Source organism: Saccopteryx leptura, chromosome 5 (genome assembly GCF_036850995.1).
Source record: "Saccopteryx leptura isolate mSacLep1 chromosome 5, mSacLep1_pri_phased_curated, whole genome shotgun sequence".
Taxonomy (NCBI): domain Eukaryota; kingdom Metazoa; phylum Chordata; class Mammalia; order Chiroptera; family Emballonuridae; genus Saccopteryx; species Saccopteryx leptura.
Window position 1 is genome coordinate 91,063,762 of NC_089507.1, and position 13,033 is coordinate 91,076,794.

Genomic DNA, 13,033 nt, shown 5'->3' on the forward strand with positions numbered 1-13,033 from the left:
AAACCAAATAAACTCTTTATAAAAAGGTTAAGAGAAGCAAACTGCTGATGACTAGTGAGGAGGCTCAAGTAAACAACCTCTTAGAAATCTTAAAGACAACTGAAGATTAGGAGAGAGAAAAATAAAACATCGAGGAGATGGATTACAGAACCAAGAGGCTTGAGTGGCTGGGAGTCTAAAGGAGACTTCCTGAGCAAGAGCTGCAGAGTTAGCACAAGTTTTGCTCTAGTTACAACACTCACGGACAGTCTAGACTCTAGACTGTGCGTCTGTTAACGTGCTCAGGTATGGACGCTACAGGATCCTTGAGGTTTTATGATACTTATGTATATCCTGAGTAGCTACTCTGTCTCCCAACAAATATCCTCTCTCCCTGACCAGAGGTGCACTCTCTCTGAAAGACCTATTTCTAATAATATCCGCCTCCCAGTTTTATTTTAATTTTAATTTATATTTATCCATGTTTAGTTTCACTTTTATTTCAAAGAGGGAATTTTATTTGAGCCAGAGTAATAATCATAGTAAATATGTACATTTTACTTTACTTTTATGAACTATATAATTATGCTATATTTACCCGAGAGGCTAACCTTTTAGCTACCTGATGCTACATCACAACAAATGGCATCTTGTTAAAAAGAAAACTTCTAAATTTTTCAGGGAAAAGTATTTTTATTTACTGACCCCACACATAGTGACCAACATGAAAAATGAATTTACTGTTTTTATCCTTAGTACAGAATGATATTAAACAGACTATGTACTTATTGCTGTTAATATGGTAGCTGGTATTTGAAAATATGTGTTGGGAGTTTTCAGCTCATCTTTTCTCTTTAACTTTTTAGAGATAGTAAAAACTTGTGTTTATTTTAGAAAACTTTAAAACTGGATAAGCAAAAAGAAAATTTAAGTCATCTATATCTCTATCACCTGTTAACTTCTGAGCATGTTTATGCTTAAACATGCAGCTTTTTAAAAAATAGGCTAACTAGGTCATACACATATTGTTTGGTTTTGTTTTTTCCCGTAAGTGAGAAGTGGGCAGGCATAGAGACAAGACTCCTGCATGCTCCCTGGCCAGGGATCCACCTGGCAAGCCCCCTACCAGGCAGTGTTCTGCCCATCTGGGGCCATTGTTACATTGCTCGGCAACCGAGCTATTCTAGCACCTGAGGCAAGGCCATGGAGCCATTCTCAGCGCCCGGGGCCAACTAGTTCCAACCAAGCCATGGCTGTGGGAGGGAAAGAGAGAGGTAGAGAAGGAGAAGGGGGGGGTGGAGAAATAGATGGTCACTTCTCCTATGTGCCCCGACCAGAAATCAAACCCAGGACATCCACATGCCAGGCCAACGCTCTACCACTGAGTCAGCCAGCCAGGGCCTACACATACTGTTTTGTACACATGACTATATCATAAACTTGTCACTCTACTGAACATGACAAGGAAATATTTCAGTATTCCCTGTATCCATCCACCATGATTTATTTAATCAGTCCCCTGTGTTGGACACTTAGTCATTTCCAATATTTCACTGTTATTAACAGTGTCAGAGGCTCAAAACTCAATCTCTGTTCACATTCTTAGGGTGCTTATAAAATATTAGAAGTGTATTTTACAGTAGCAACTTGATGATTTTGTTTCTGATTTTTTTTTTTTTTTTTTTTTTGCATTTTTCTGAAGCTGGAAACAGGGAGAGACAGTCAGACAGACTCCCGCATGCGCCCAACCGGGATCCACCCGGCACGCCCACCAGGGGCGACGCTCTGCCCACCAGGGGGTGATGCTCTGCCCATCCTGGGCGTTGCCATGTTGCGACCAGAGCCACTCTAGCGCCTGAGGCAGAGGCCAAGGAGCCATCCCCAGCGCCCGGGCCATCTTTGCTCCAATGGAGCCTTGGCTGCGGGAGGGGAAGAGAGAGACAGAGAGGAAGGTGCGGCGGAGGGGTGGAGAAGCAAATGGGCGCTTCTCCTGTGTGCCCTGGCCGGGAATCGAACCTGGGTCCTCTGCACGCTAGGCCGACGCTCTACCGCTGAGCCAACCGGCCAGGGCCTTGTTTCTGATTTTTTATAGCCAATTTAATATGTAAAACATAGTATATCGCTGTTTTGATTTGCGTTTGTTTGTTCACCAAAAAGATTAAATGCTTTCTCACTTTCTTTTTTTATTAATTTATTGGGGTGACATTGGTTAGTAGGATCATAAAGGTTTCAAGTGTACGTTTCTTTGATACACGATCCGTCTGTTGTATTGTGTTCCCACCACCCAACGACAAATCGTCTTCCATCCTCTCACTTCCACTGGAAAGTATAAGGGGGTTATTACTTTTTGTTGCAGAAGGTCTGAAAGCATTTCATTAAATAAATAATTATTTATGTTTCACTGTTAGGATAGTACGTGACCTTTGTGTCATTTCTTAGGACTTTTGCTCTAAGGAGCTTTAGGAGTTCGGATGTAACAATAATAACTTTGATTCATGAAGGGAAGAACTAGATTGGCAGTTGTTTCTTCATGGAAGACTGAACAGAAAAACTAAAAAACAGAGGCTGCCAGACACAGGGCTTTTTAATCTGTTGTTCAGCCTTCCTCTCAGCTTAAAAAAATATCCTATTTCTGGGATGTTTTGAATGCAGCCTGTATTAGGCAAAGGAAAGTACAGAGTGACCTTTCAAGATATTTTAAATTTAAGAGTCTATAATTAGAAAACACTGTTTGCGTTCTCATGATGCCGTTTTACTCCCCAGCACCCATCAGTGGGTCATTCCTGCCGCTCCTGTTCCCCCTCCTCCTCTCGTTCCTCTCTGCCCTCTGTATGTCCAGGCACTCTGCTTCTGGAAATCTTCAAGGCATTGAATTTGTGGGATCTGTACTATTAAAGTGCTTCCCTTTGCTTCCTCCTTTGTAAGATGACTTCAGTGACCTTTCTCTCACCTGCCGGGAGCTTACCTGGGACTTCTTAGGAACACAGTTGGCTATCTTATCAAGGGGAAGTTAGTGAGCAGATTAAGTGCACCAGGAAGACAGCAGAAAAACGAACAGATGTGTTCTCTTCCCTCCTGGAGGAAAGAGACAAGTTAGCTGTTAGGTCCAGGTTCAGGGCCCCTTACCAAAACCACAGTTAGTCCTGGCTAGTTGGCTCAGTGATAGAGCATTGGCCCAGTGTGTAGATGGCCTGGGTTCGATTCCCAGCCAGGGCACACAGGAGAAGCACCCAACTGTTTCTCAACCCTTCCCCCTCTCCTTCCTCTCTATCTCTCTCTTCCCCTCTGTTGGTCAACTAAGTTTGTAAATATGATATATAGGTTTGCTCGCTTATAGTTTTCATTGGGTGTGGGGGACAGGCTGTAAGCAGGCAGGGTCCTTATACTCTAAGGCTTAGTTTTAAGACTAAGCCTTTCCCACCCTAAGTGACTTTGTATCAGAGACTTCCTTGTTTGTATATTGGATTAAAGGTTTTGATTTCTACACTATAAAATGGGGCAGACCAGGAGCTTGCTCTCTCTCGGTTCCTGAGATTAGCATTAGAGAGGAGAGCAGAGAAAGGCCACATGGAGGACAGGAAAAGCAGCCAAGACAATGGAGTGCTGAAGGAGAAGCCAGTTTGTGCAGAGTTTGTGTAGGGAGAAGGAGATGGGGAACAGAGGTGAATAAGACTGGTGAGGTAGAAACCTTTGATTCTAGGAAACTTGGATAAGTCAGTGCCTTTGGGAGCCCTGATTAGAAAGGGAAGTGTTTTCCCACTGTGTGTATTTCTTGCCTGTCGGGTGCAAGCTAGGATTAAAGCTAATGGCCCACCAGTTCTTAGCTCCATTGTTTTATTACCTTTCATTACCGTCTGTCCGAATCAAATGCGAACCTGCATGGGCCAGGCTGCTGTGATGGTGGTCGTGACTACTGGTCATATACCCTCCCGCAGCCACGGCTCCATTGGAGCAAAGTTGGCCCAGGCACTGAGGATGGCTCCATGGCCTCCACCTCAGGCGCTAGAATGGATCCGATTGCAACGGAGTAACACCCCAGATGGGCAAAGCATCACCCCCTAGTGGGCTTGCCACGTGGATCTTGGTCAGACACATGCAGGAGTCTGTCTCTCTGCCTCCTGCTTCTCACTTCAGAAAAATACAAAAAAACCCCCACAAAACAAAACAAACCAAAAACCCCCGTACATAAACAAACAAATAAATAATCACAGTTAGCCAGGAAAAACATTAAGTGATTTGGCTCCTGTGCAGCTCTCCTCCCACACTTATCTAAACATTCTGTTGCCTAGTGATCAGCCATCACCCTGGCCCTGGACTCCCCACGTCAAGACCAGCCTACCCCAGGTCTCCCCATCGAGGCTAACCACCCGGCTAGTTTTGTTTACTAACCATATAAAGGCTTGAATCCCCAGACAGTCGGGGCTGACGCCTCTGGGTCTCAGCCCATCGGTCTGCAGATGCGTAAATACATTTCTTTTTGTCTTCTTTCTTTTTTATTATTTATTGATGAGAGAGAGAGAGAGAGAGAGAGAGAGAGAGACAGGAACATAGATCTGTTCCTGGATGTGCCCTGACCAGGGATTGATCTGGCAACCTCTGCGTTTAGGGATAATGCTGTAACCAACCAAGTTATTCAGCCAGGGCCATAAATAAATTTCTTATAAAACTCATCAGGCCTTATGTGTCCCTTCTTTAGCAACCTAACATTAACTTTTACCAGTAGTTGGTCAAATAATTAACCCTTTGAGTAAGTAGTACGAACGTTCATGTACGTCCTCGTGCCTCCTGACCATCGTACATGGGTAAGGCAACATTAAAAAAGGCAAATGTATGTTCTTCTTGTTTCCATAAATTGGTTATCAAACAAACATGATTTTAAGTTAATAAAACTGTAACTGGAACTAATTTCATTTTTTGAAAAATAACTCACTCCTGGGGGTCAGTGAGCATGAAAAAAACTCACTACTCAAGGGGTTAAAACTGGCAAACTGTTGTTCTGTGGTGGAGGAAAAATATGGAACAAAGTGGAGCGGAAGAAGGGGGCTCTCGTCCAGTCTGGGGAAATCGGGAGAGGCTTCTCTGAGGAAGCGGCGTCTGTCCGGGGTTCGTAGGCGTTCATGATATAAATATACGCCATCCCCTTACTCTTCTTCCTTGCAGAATGCTACATTTAGGTGACTGTGAACTGCAAGTGAATATATCTATTTATTCTTTCTTTGGTGGTTTTTGCAATACGTACCCCACAAGTGTTAAAATGAAAATACATTGTTAAAGTTCATTAACAACTTTAAAGTTAACACCATTTCATCTGAAGAAAAATTCTGAAAGAAATTAACCTTGGGCTCTGGCCAGTTGGCTCAGTGCATAGAGTGTCATCCCAGCATGCGAACATCCTTGGTTCGATCCTCAGTCAGGGAACACGTGAGAAGCGACCATCTGCTTCTCTTTCCCTCCTGCTCCCCCTTCTTCTATTCTCCCCCGCACCTTGCAGCTGGTGGCTCTGTTGGTTTGAACGTTGGCCCCAGGCACTGAGGATAGCTCAGTTGATTCAAGCATCAGCCCCAGACGGGGATATCAGGGTAAATCCCAGTTCTGTCGCATGTGACAGTTTGCCTCACTATCTCCCCTCCTCTCACTTAAAAAATTAGCCTTAAGGACAGCATACTTTGCCTGGTGGAATGAGAAAGATTGCCAGCTCACTGGGAGTCAGCTAGTCCGCAGGTGCGTGGCCATACCCTGGAAGTTCAGCGGCATCGTGTCTTCCACATGCAGTACAGGAATATCTGAAGGAATGAAGGTCCCTTTTTGGCTAAGATTTACTCTCTAATAACTAGTCTTTAAAAACAAAAAACTATTTTCCAAATTAACAATAAATATACCTTAACCACAAAAGTTTTCGTAATTTGGGAGCTCCACATTTAACTGTTAGGAAGAGCCTGTGAAGACTGACAAATAGGAATATTTTTCTAAGTTATTTTATCCCTGGACATGATTAGGGTTGTTCTTTCGTCCGACAATGACTCTCAAGTCTGTTAGACCCTCACACTTACTTCTGGAGAACGTCGCTTTTCAATACATCATGTTGACTTAGTGTTTTTATTTGGCTATATTTTTGCCATTTCATGATGTTACAGAATTTGTTCCACAAATTTGGAACTGTGTCTCCTCAGCTCTTCTGAGAAGCACGGTTGAGAGAAATAAAAGGATGGTTTTTTTGTTTTGTTTTAGAAATTAAATTTAATGAGGTGACATTGATCAATAAGAGAACATAGGTTCCAGGTGAACACTTTTTTGCACTTGAACTGTCGATGGTGTGTGTGCCCATCACCCAAAGTCAAATCATTTTCCATCACCGTGTATTTGTCCCCCTTTACTCCCCACCCCACCCCCCGTAACCACTTCACTTTTATCTTTGTCTGTGAGTCTCAGTTTTATATCCCACCTGTGTGCGAAACCATACAGTTCTTAGCTTTTTCTGGTTTACTTGTTTCACTTAGTACGGTGGTCCCCAGGTCCAGAAGGGTGGCCTCTGGAGCAGTGGTTTCCCTGTAGTAGCCGAATCATCAGAGCTGCTTATCTGTATCACATTGCCTTGGCTTCTTCTCAGAGAAACTCTAGAAAGTTATGCTTTGGAATTTATTGAGGGACACAGTAGGAAACAATCATATAATGTCACATAGCGGTCTGTCTGTCCTGTGCTGTTGCCCACTGCCTCTTGAGTACAGGCCTGGAAACTGTTAGAGTTAAGTGTGAAGAAAAGCTTGTTCCCCTGGTGCACTAATTCCCCATTCTGCTTCCTCCCAGTGCACGCACAAACACCCACGTGTGGAGTAACACACATTCTTTCTCTGAGCTTAGAAAATTGGTTTCTTCTCTCTCTTGCCTTAGCTACAAAAGGGTTGAGAGCCAAAGAGTCATTTTGTAAGACATAACCAGTATACTCTATTACTCCTGGTCTCATTTCTGTTTTAGTCATTTAACACATGGATAATGCATACTATATGCCAGGTGTTTTTTCTAAGCTCTTTACAAATATTAACCTGTTTAGTCCCCTCAAGGACCCTCTGCGGTTAGTAATGTTGGTATCTCTACTGATAGACGAAACTGAGGCCCGGGGTGTTGTGGCAGGAGTCACACAGGTGCTAAGCTGGGTTTCCAGATCCTTGCTCATAAGCCCCGAGCTTTGCCACCTCGGCAGTGTGTCCCTTTCGGGAGCTGGTGGAACAGCTTTCGGTCACGGAAATATACAGCCCTTCTCTGCTCCATCTTGTGATGAAGAACCCCTGGTCTCTTTTTACCTGGGCCTCTGACTCTACCTGGTTCTTCTCACAATTGTATTTTGTAAGTTATATCATTTACTCTATGCCTTTCTGAAGTTATGCATGGTGTGCCTATACTTCAAAGTAAAATAAGTCATTAATTTCTGTGACACTTATTAAAATGGGTTTGTGCTTAAAATGATATAATTTTAGGGTGTAGGCAGAAAGAGTCTTTGGACTAGTAAGCGTGAATTTGCATTCTACATATCATGCATACTCCTTCTTTAGTCTTTTTGACAACAGTTTAAGTTGCTCTAGATGAAAGTCACGTTTAGCTATGTAATTGAATAAAATCTGTGCACTGACATTATTAGTTTCATGAATACTGTGTTATAAACAATTGTAATCATCCACAGACTTAAGTTATGGCCCAAAAGCAGCGATCTGCTTTTCTTTAATTTGACTTGTGCTTCCGTAAGAAACAAAATGTCTCTGTTTTATAAGCTGCTTTGACTTCCGGCTTCTCCCAGTTGGACACTCTTGACTTGTTTCTGTGTATGGCTGTGTGGAGGTCCATGAGAAGCACTGCACCTTCAGGATGTATCTCCTTAAAAATCTCTTCGTTAAGCCCAGTTCTTGCTGTATTAGGTAGTTCTCTAAGTCAGTGATGTTCATCCTTTTTCATGTCATGGCACATATAAACTAATTACTAAAATTCTGCGAAATACCAAAAAATATGGTATGTTTTTTGCCAGTCTGACAAAAAGAATAGGTATAATTTTTTTATTCATTCACACCAGACGGCTATTATGTTGACTGTTGTCATTTTTTAATATGACACTCTAAGAGAAAAGAGGTCAGTGCTCCTAAGTAGTCAGTTATTGCATGTTTTAAACACTCATGCTACATACAGTTTGAAAATCACTGATTTAAGCTAATTTAACTCGACTTTATAAATTGGTAATTAAATTGAGCCTCATGATTGAGTAGCTCAGGTTGGCAGGACACAGCCAAGCCCGGTGAGACCATTGGGGTGTTAGCACTGCAGTAGTCACTGGACACAGGGACAGGTGCAGTTTGGGGATACCTAGAGGCTGCATTTGTAAGCACCTTTAATCTTAAGAGCCACATAACCACTTTGGTTCATTTACTACCTGAGTATGAATATACATTATTTCTTCCTAATAGAACCTCAGTGCTGTAGAAATGTCTTAAATATGGGAAACCTCTGAATGGTTTAAAGTAGGAGAGTAAAATTTTAGAAAGATTAATGTGGAAATGAGGGGGGGGGGGCTAGGGAGAGGTCACTATAATCCAGAGGAAGCATTAGATGGCTAGAAGCAGGGTCAGCTTAGTGGGGAAGTGAGTGAAGTCACGACAGAGGGTATAGCTGGAGTTAGCTTCCAAACGAAACGAGAAAAACATCCTCCAAGGGTGGGCTCGTACACGTCCCATGAGGGTGTTGTATATACAGCATGTGAAACATAAAACTAAGCTGCTTACCTTGTATTATGGCAGTTTTGATCAGTAGAAGTTTATTTTATCTCTACACTACATTTTTGATGCACTTTTGGTCTTTTGTTTGTATAACTGCTTTATTGAGATGGTATCATTTACCATAAAATGCATCCTTTTAAGGAGGACAGTTCAGTGGTTTTGAGTGTATTTATGGAGTTGTGTAACCATCATTGCCATCTAATTTTAGAACGTTTACAGCACCCCAGAAAGAAACTCATTCGCATTCACTCCCTGTTTCCAGGTCCCCCCTGGCCCTGGCAGACACTAATCTACTTCCTGTCTTATGGATTTGCCTATTCTGTACATTTCACATTAATGGAACCCCACAATAATTGACCTTCTGAAACTGGCTTCTTTCACTTAGCATAATGTTGTCAGGTTTCATTTACGTATCACCACTTCATTCCTCTTCATTGCCAGATAGTTTTCATTTAGAGATGGAAGCACATTTTGTTTTTCCATTCATCAGCTGACGCACATTTGGATTATTTCCACTCTTTGGCTATTAGGAGTCCTGCTACAGTGAACATCCATACAAGTTTTTGTGTAGACTGATGCTTTCATTTCTCTTGGGGATATACCTAAGAGTGACACATTCATTCCTGAGTCTCTTCCATCTGTTGGATATTTTTGGTGAAAGTGGCATCTCAATTGAAAATTAATTTCTGGTTGCAGATAACCTGTGATTTTTAAACCGATTTTAATGAAATTTTCTAGGCAGCTAAAAGATACATAGATCAACTACCAATTTTGTGTGTGTGTGTGTATCAACTACAGTTGGGTAGTTGATCTCAGGCTGTACTCTTAGGATATTCGTATTGTGGTTCTATCACCTGTAGACCTGTGGCAGCATCTGGTTACTTTCACCTACAAGCCACATTTCAGTTATTTAAAATCCATTCAAAGAGGAGAGGGAGGGATGAATAGGCAGAACACACAGGATTTTTAGGGCAATGAAACTACTCTGTATGATACCATACTGATAGGTACATGTCATTATAAATTTGTCCAACCCCATAGAAAGCATACACCAAGAGTGAGCCCTAATGTCAACTCTGGGATACTGGGTGTAAGTCAGGTGGCCACTGCCATGCAGATTTGCATAGAATTGGGGCAGACAGTAAAGGAACTGAAGTGAAGTTGGAGGATGGTGGGCCATTCCAGTTTATTGGAGGCTCACAAAGAGAGACAAGCCAAAAGAAGAAAGAAAAAGAAAAAAATTCAAAGGGAAAGGAAACCCTGGTTTTCTCAGTGGAGGGCAAGGGATCAGTAAGCCAACCCCACCTCTCAGCGGCACCTGTCAGCTGCGGCAGGATTTGATCTCCTTGCCCCTGAGGGGAAGCACTTATATCCTTACAACAGTGCTGTCACTTGCTCCTGCACTAATTGCACGAAGGGCTTGCAGCCTGTAAACCTGTGAGCAGCCTAACATGGCTGTTTTCCCCACACTGGGCATTAATGATATGTCCGTGTAGTGATTATAACGAATGGAGCACTTGTGGGGAGTGTTGATCCTGGAGGAGGCGAGGGCTTGTGTGAGGACAGGGGAAACATGGTCTCTGTACTTTCTGCTCAATTTTTCTGTGAATCTAAAACGGCTCTAAAAAATAAAGTCTACTTTAAAAGTCCATGAAAAGATCACAGCGGCTGTAAGTATTCCAAAGGGAGTCTTCCACCCTTAGGTTTGAAGGTGACAGGGTGTGTACTGCAAAGCAGGCAGCGTCCGGTTGGCTCTGTGTGGAGAAACCCCTGGTCTGTTCCACGAAGCCCTGGTGACCTGGCCTCTGCCCTGTGAGCTTCTTTACTGGTGGTCATAACTCTTCCTGCTCTTTAAACCTACCTGGCTCATTCTTGCCTCGGGGCCTTTGAACCAGCTCCTCCCTTAGCCTGGAGTGCTGTTCTTCCATGGCTTCCCCCACCCCATTATTATTGTCTTAACATAAAAAGCAAAGCATTCCCTGGGGGAAATTTCCTGACTGCTTGATCTAAATCTGCCTCAGTAGCCTTGCTCTGATTTCAGCTGATTTCTCTAGGTGACATTTGTCACAATCTTGTTTATTTCCCAGTGTGAGAATGTGAGATAAGGGAAGGGAATGGGCCTGCCTGCACAGCGCCACCTCTGAACAGGGCCTCTCTCGCCTTGTCCTGTGGAATGTCTGTGCAGTGAAAGGCAGGGTTGCTTTTCTGAGATGCTGGTACCTGTTAGAGCAGGGGTCCCCAAACTACAGCCCACAGGCCGTATGCGGCCCCGAGGCCATTTTATCCACCCCCTCCACACTTCCAGAAGGGCACCTCTTTCATTGGTGGTCAGTGAGAGGAGCATAGTTCCCATTGAAATACTGGTCAGTTTGTTGATTTAAAATTACTTGTTCTTTATTTTAAAGATTGTATTTGTTCCCGTTTTGTTTTTTTACTTTAAAATATGATATGTGCAGTGGGCATAGGGATTTGTTCATAGTTTCTTTTATAGTCCGGCCCTCCAAAGGTCTGAGGGACAGTGAACTGGCCCCCTGTGTAAAAAGTTTGGGGACCCCTGTGTTACAGAGCCAGTGTTTTCCTGGTAAGATCAAATAACTCTTGATTTCACCTCTGTCCCCAGGAAACCAATCAAACATAACAATAAAGCATCATTCTTATTTAACCTCCCACTTTCTCTACCTTTTAGAGCTGTCGTCCTTTGCACCCTGCCACTCTTCAGGAAAGGATATGCTGCGAGACTGGGAGTGTTGACCGCTGCAAGGACCAGTGTGGGACTAGCTGTGCACCATCTGCACCTAGTAGGTTTGCAGTAGGTTTGGTTCTTCCTGCCGCTACGTCGTAAGTATATTTTGCATTCACTGAAAGTTGGCTGCCTCTCAGTTTTCCTGCAACTTCTCTGCTAAGCTTTTATTTTCTAGTTAAGACATTTATTTCATAAATGCCTTAACACTGAGAATTTCTGTTTTATTCTCAGGGGAGGGTTAGATTTCAAACTGTTTCAGGTGAGTGGATGCTTCCTCACTCATTGTATGGTTGTGTTAAATGCCAGCAAGAGAAATAGAGGTAAAAATGTCCTAACTGCTTTCCATTACTGGCAAGAGACAGCGCTCAGTAACTGCCTCCACTGTGCATTAAGAAAAGTTTATGGCACTAAAAAGCTTCAAAGAAACACCAGTTGGCCCTGCATCTATTCAGCAATGTTATTGCAGTTATAAGTAGCAAAATTGTTCTGCTGTACAGTTATTCAAACCAAGATTAAAGCAGTGAGATAGTTATACCCATTCTAGGCCCGTTGAGGAAGAAGGTTTTGTCCTTTGCGATTGACATTGTGCAAATCAAGTCACCATCTATACAAATTTGAATTTAATCTCAGTGATAATTTTATTCTTAAAGATAGCAGTTGCATTTTTTTGGTGTGTGTGACAGAGACTGAGAGAGACAGAGAGAGGGACAGATAGGGACTGACAGACAGGAAGGGAGAGAGATGAGAAGCATCACTTCTTTGTTGCAGCACCTTAGTTGTTCATTGATTGCTTTCTAATATGCTCCTTGACCAGGAGGGGGTGGTGCTACAGCAGAGCAAGTGATCTCTTGCTCAAGCCAGCGACCTTGGGTTCAAGCTGGTGAGCCTTGTTCAAGCCAGATGAGCCCGCACTCAAGCTGGCGACCTTGGGGTTTCGAACCCGGGTCCTCTGCGTCCCAGTCCAATTCTCTATCCACTGCACCACCGCTTCGTCAGGCTGCACTTTTTTTAATTAAAGTTTTTGTTTCCCTTTGATTTGAGAGAGACAGACAGAGAGAAAAGGGAAGGGAGAGAGAAGCATCAACTTGTTCTACTTAGTTCCATTTAGCAGTTGTATTTTATTTATTTTAATTAATTAATTTTTTTTTTTTTAAGTGGAAGGTAGGGAGGCAGAGAGACAGACTTCCGCATCTTCCCCAACTGGGATCCACCTGGCAAACCCCCTACTGAAGGATGCTGTAAGGCCAGGAGCCGCCATCGTGGCCATTCACATGCAGGTTCCCATTGGATTCAGGCAGACGATAAAGAAATGGCGGAGTCAGAGGATGGGGGGCCATCCTATTTATTGGTGTCTCACCAAGACAGGCAAACCACAAAAGAAGACAAGGGAAAAACAGAAAACCAGCTCTTCCCATGAAGGGCAAGGGATCAGGGAAGCCCCTGCAATTGTGATAGCAGGAACTGTGTGTCCAAGCTCCTGGTCTGTCCCACTTTATAGTGTAGAAAACCAAAATCCCTTAATCCAATATACAAACAAGGAAGTCTCTGATACAAA

At 43.1% G+C, this 13,033-nt stretch overlaps 1 protein-coding gene across 2 annotated transcripts in view; it reads left to right on the forward strand.

Moving 5' to 3' along the window:
* The window catches only part of SGMS2 (sphingomyelin synthase 2), a 90,516-nt gene that overhangs the window by 25,633 nt on the left and 51,850 nt on the right, over positions 1 to 13,033 (forward strand). For both annotated transcript variants that reach the window (XM_066384737.1, XM_066384736.1), the window contains exon 2: positions 11,422 to 11,573. The gene's annotated coding sequence lies outside the window, so the exon portion shown is untranslated. The remainder of the gene's footprint in view (positions 1 to 11,421; positions 11,574 to 13,033) is intronic.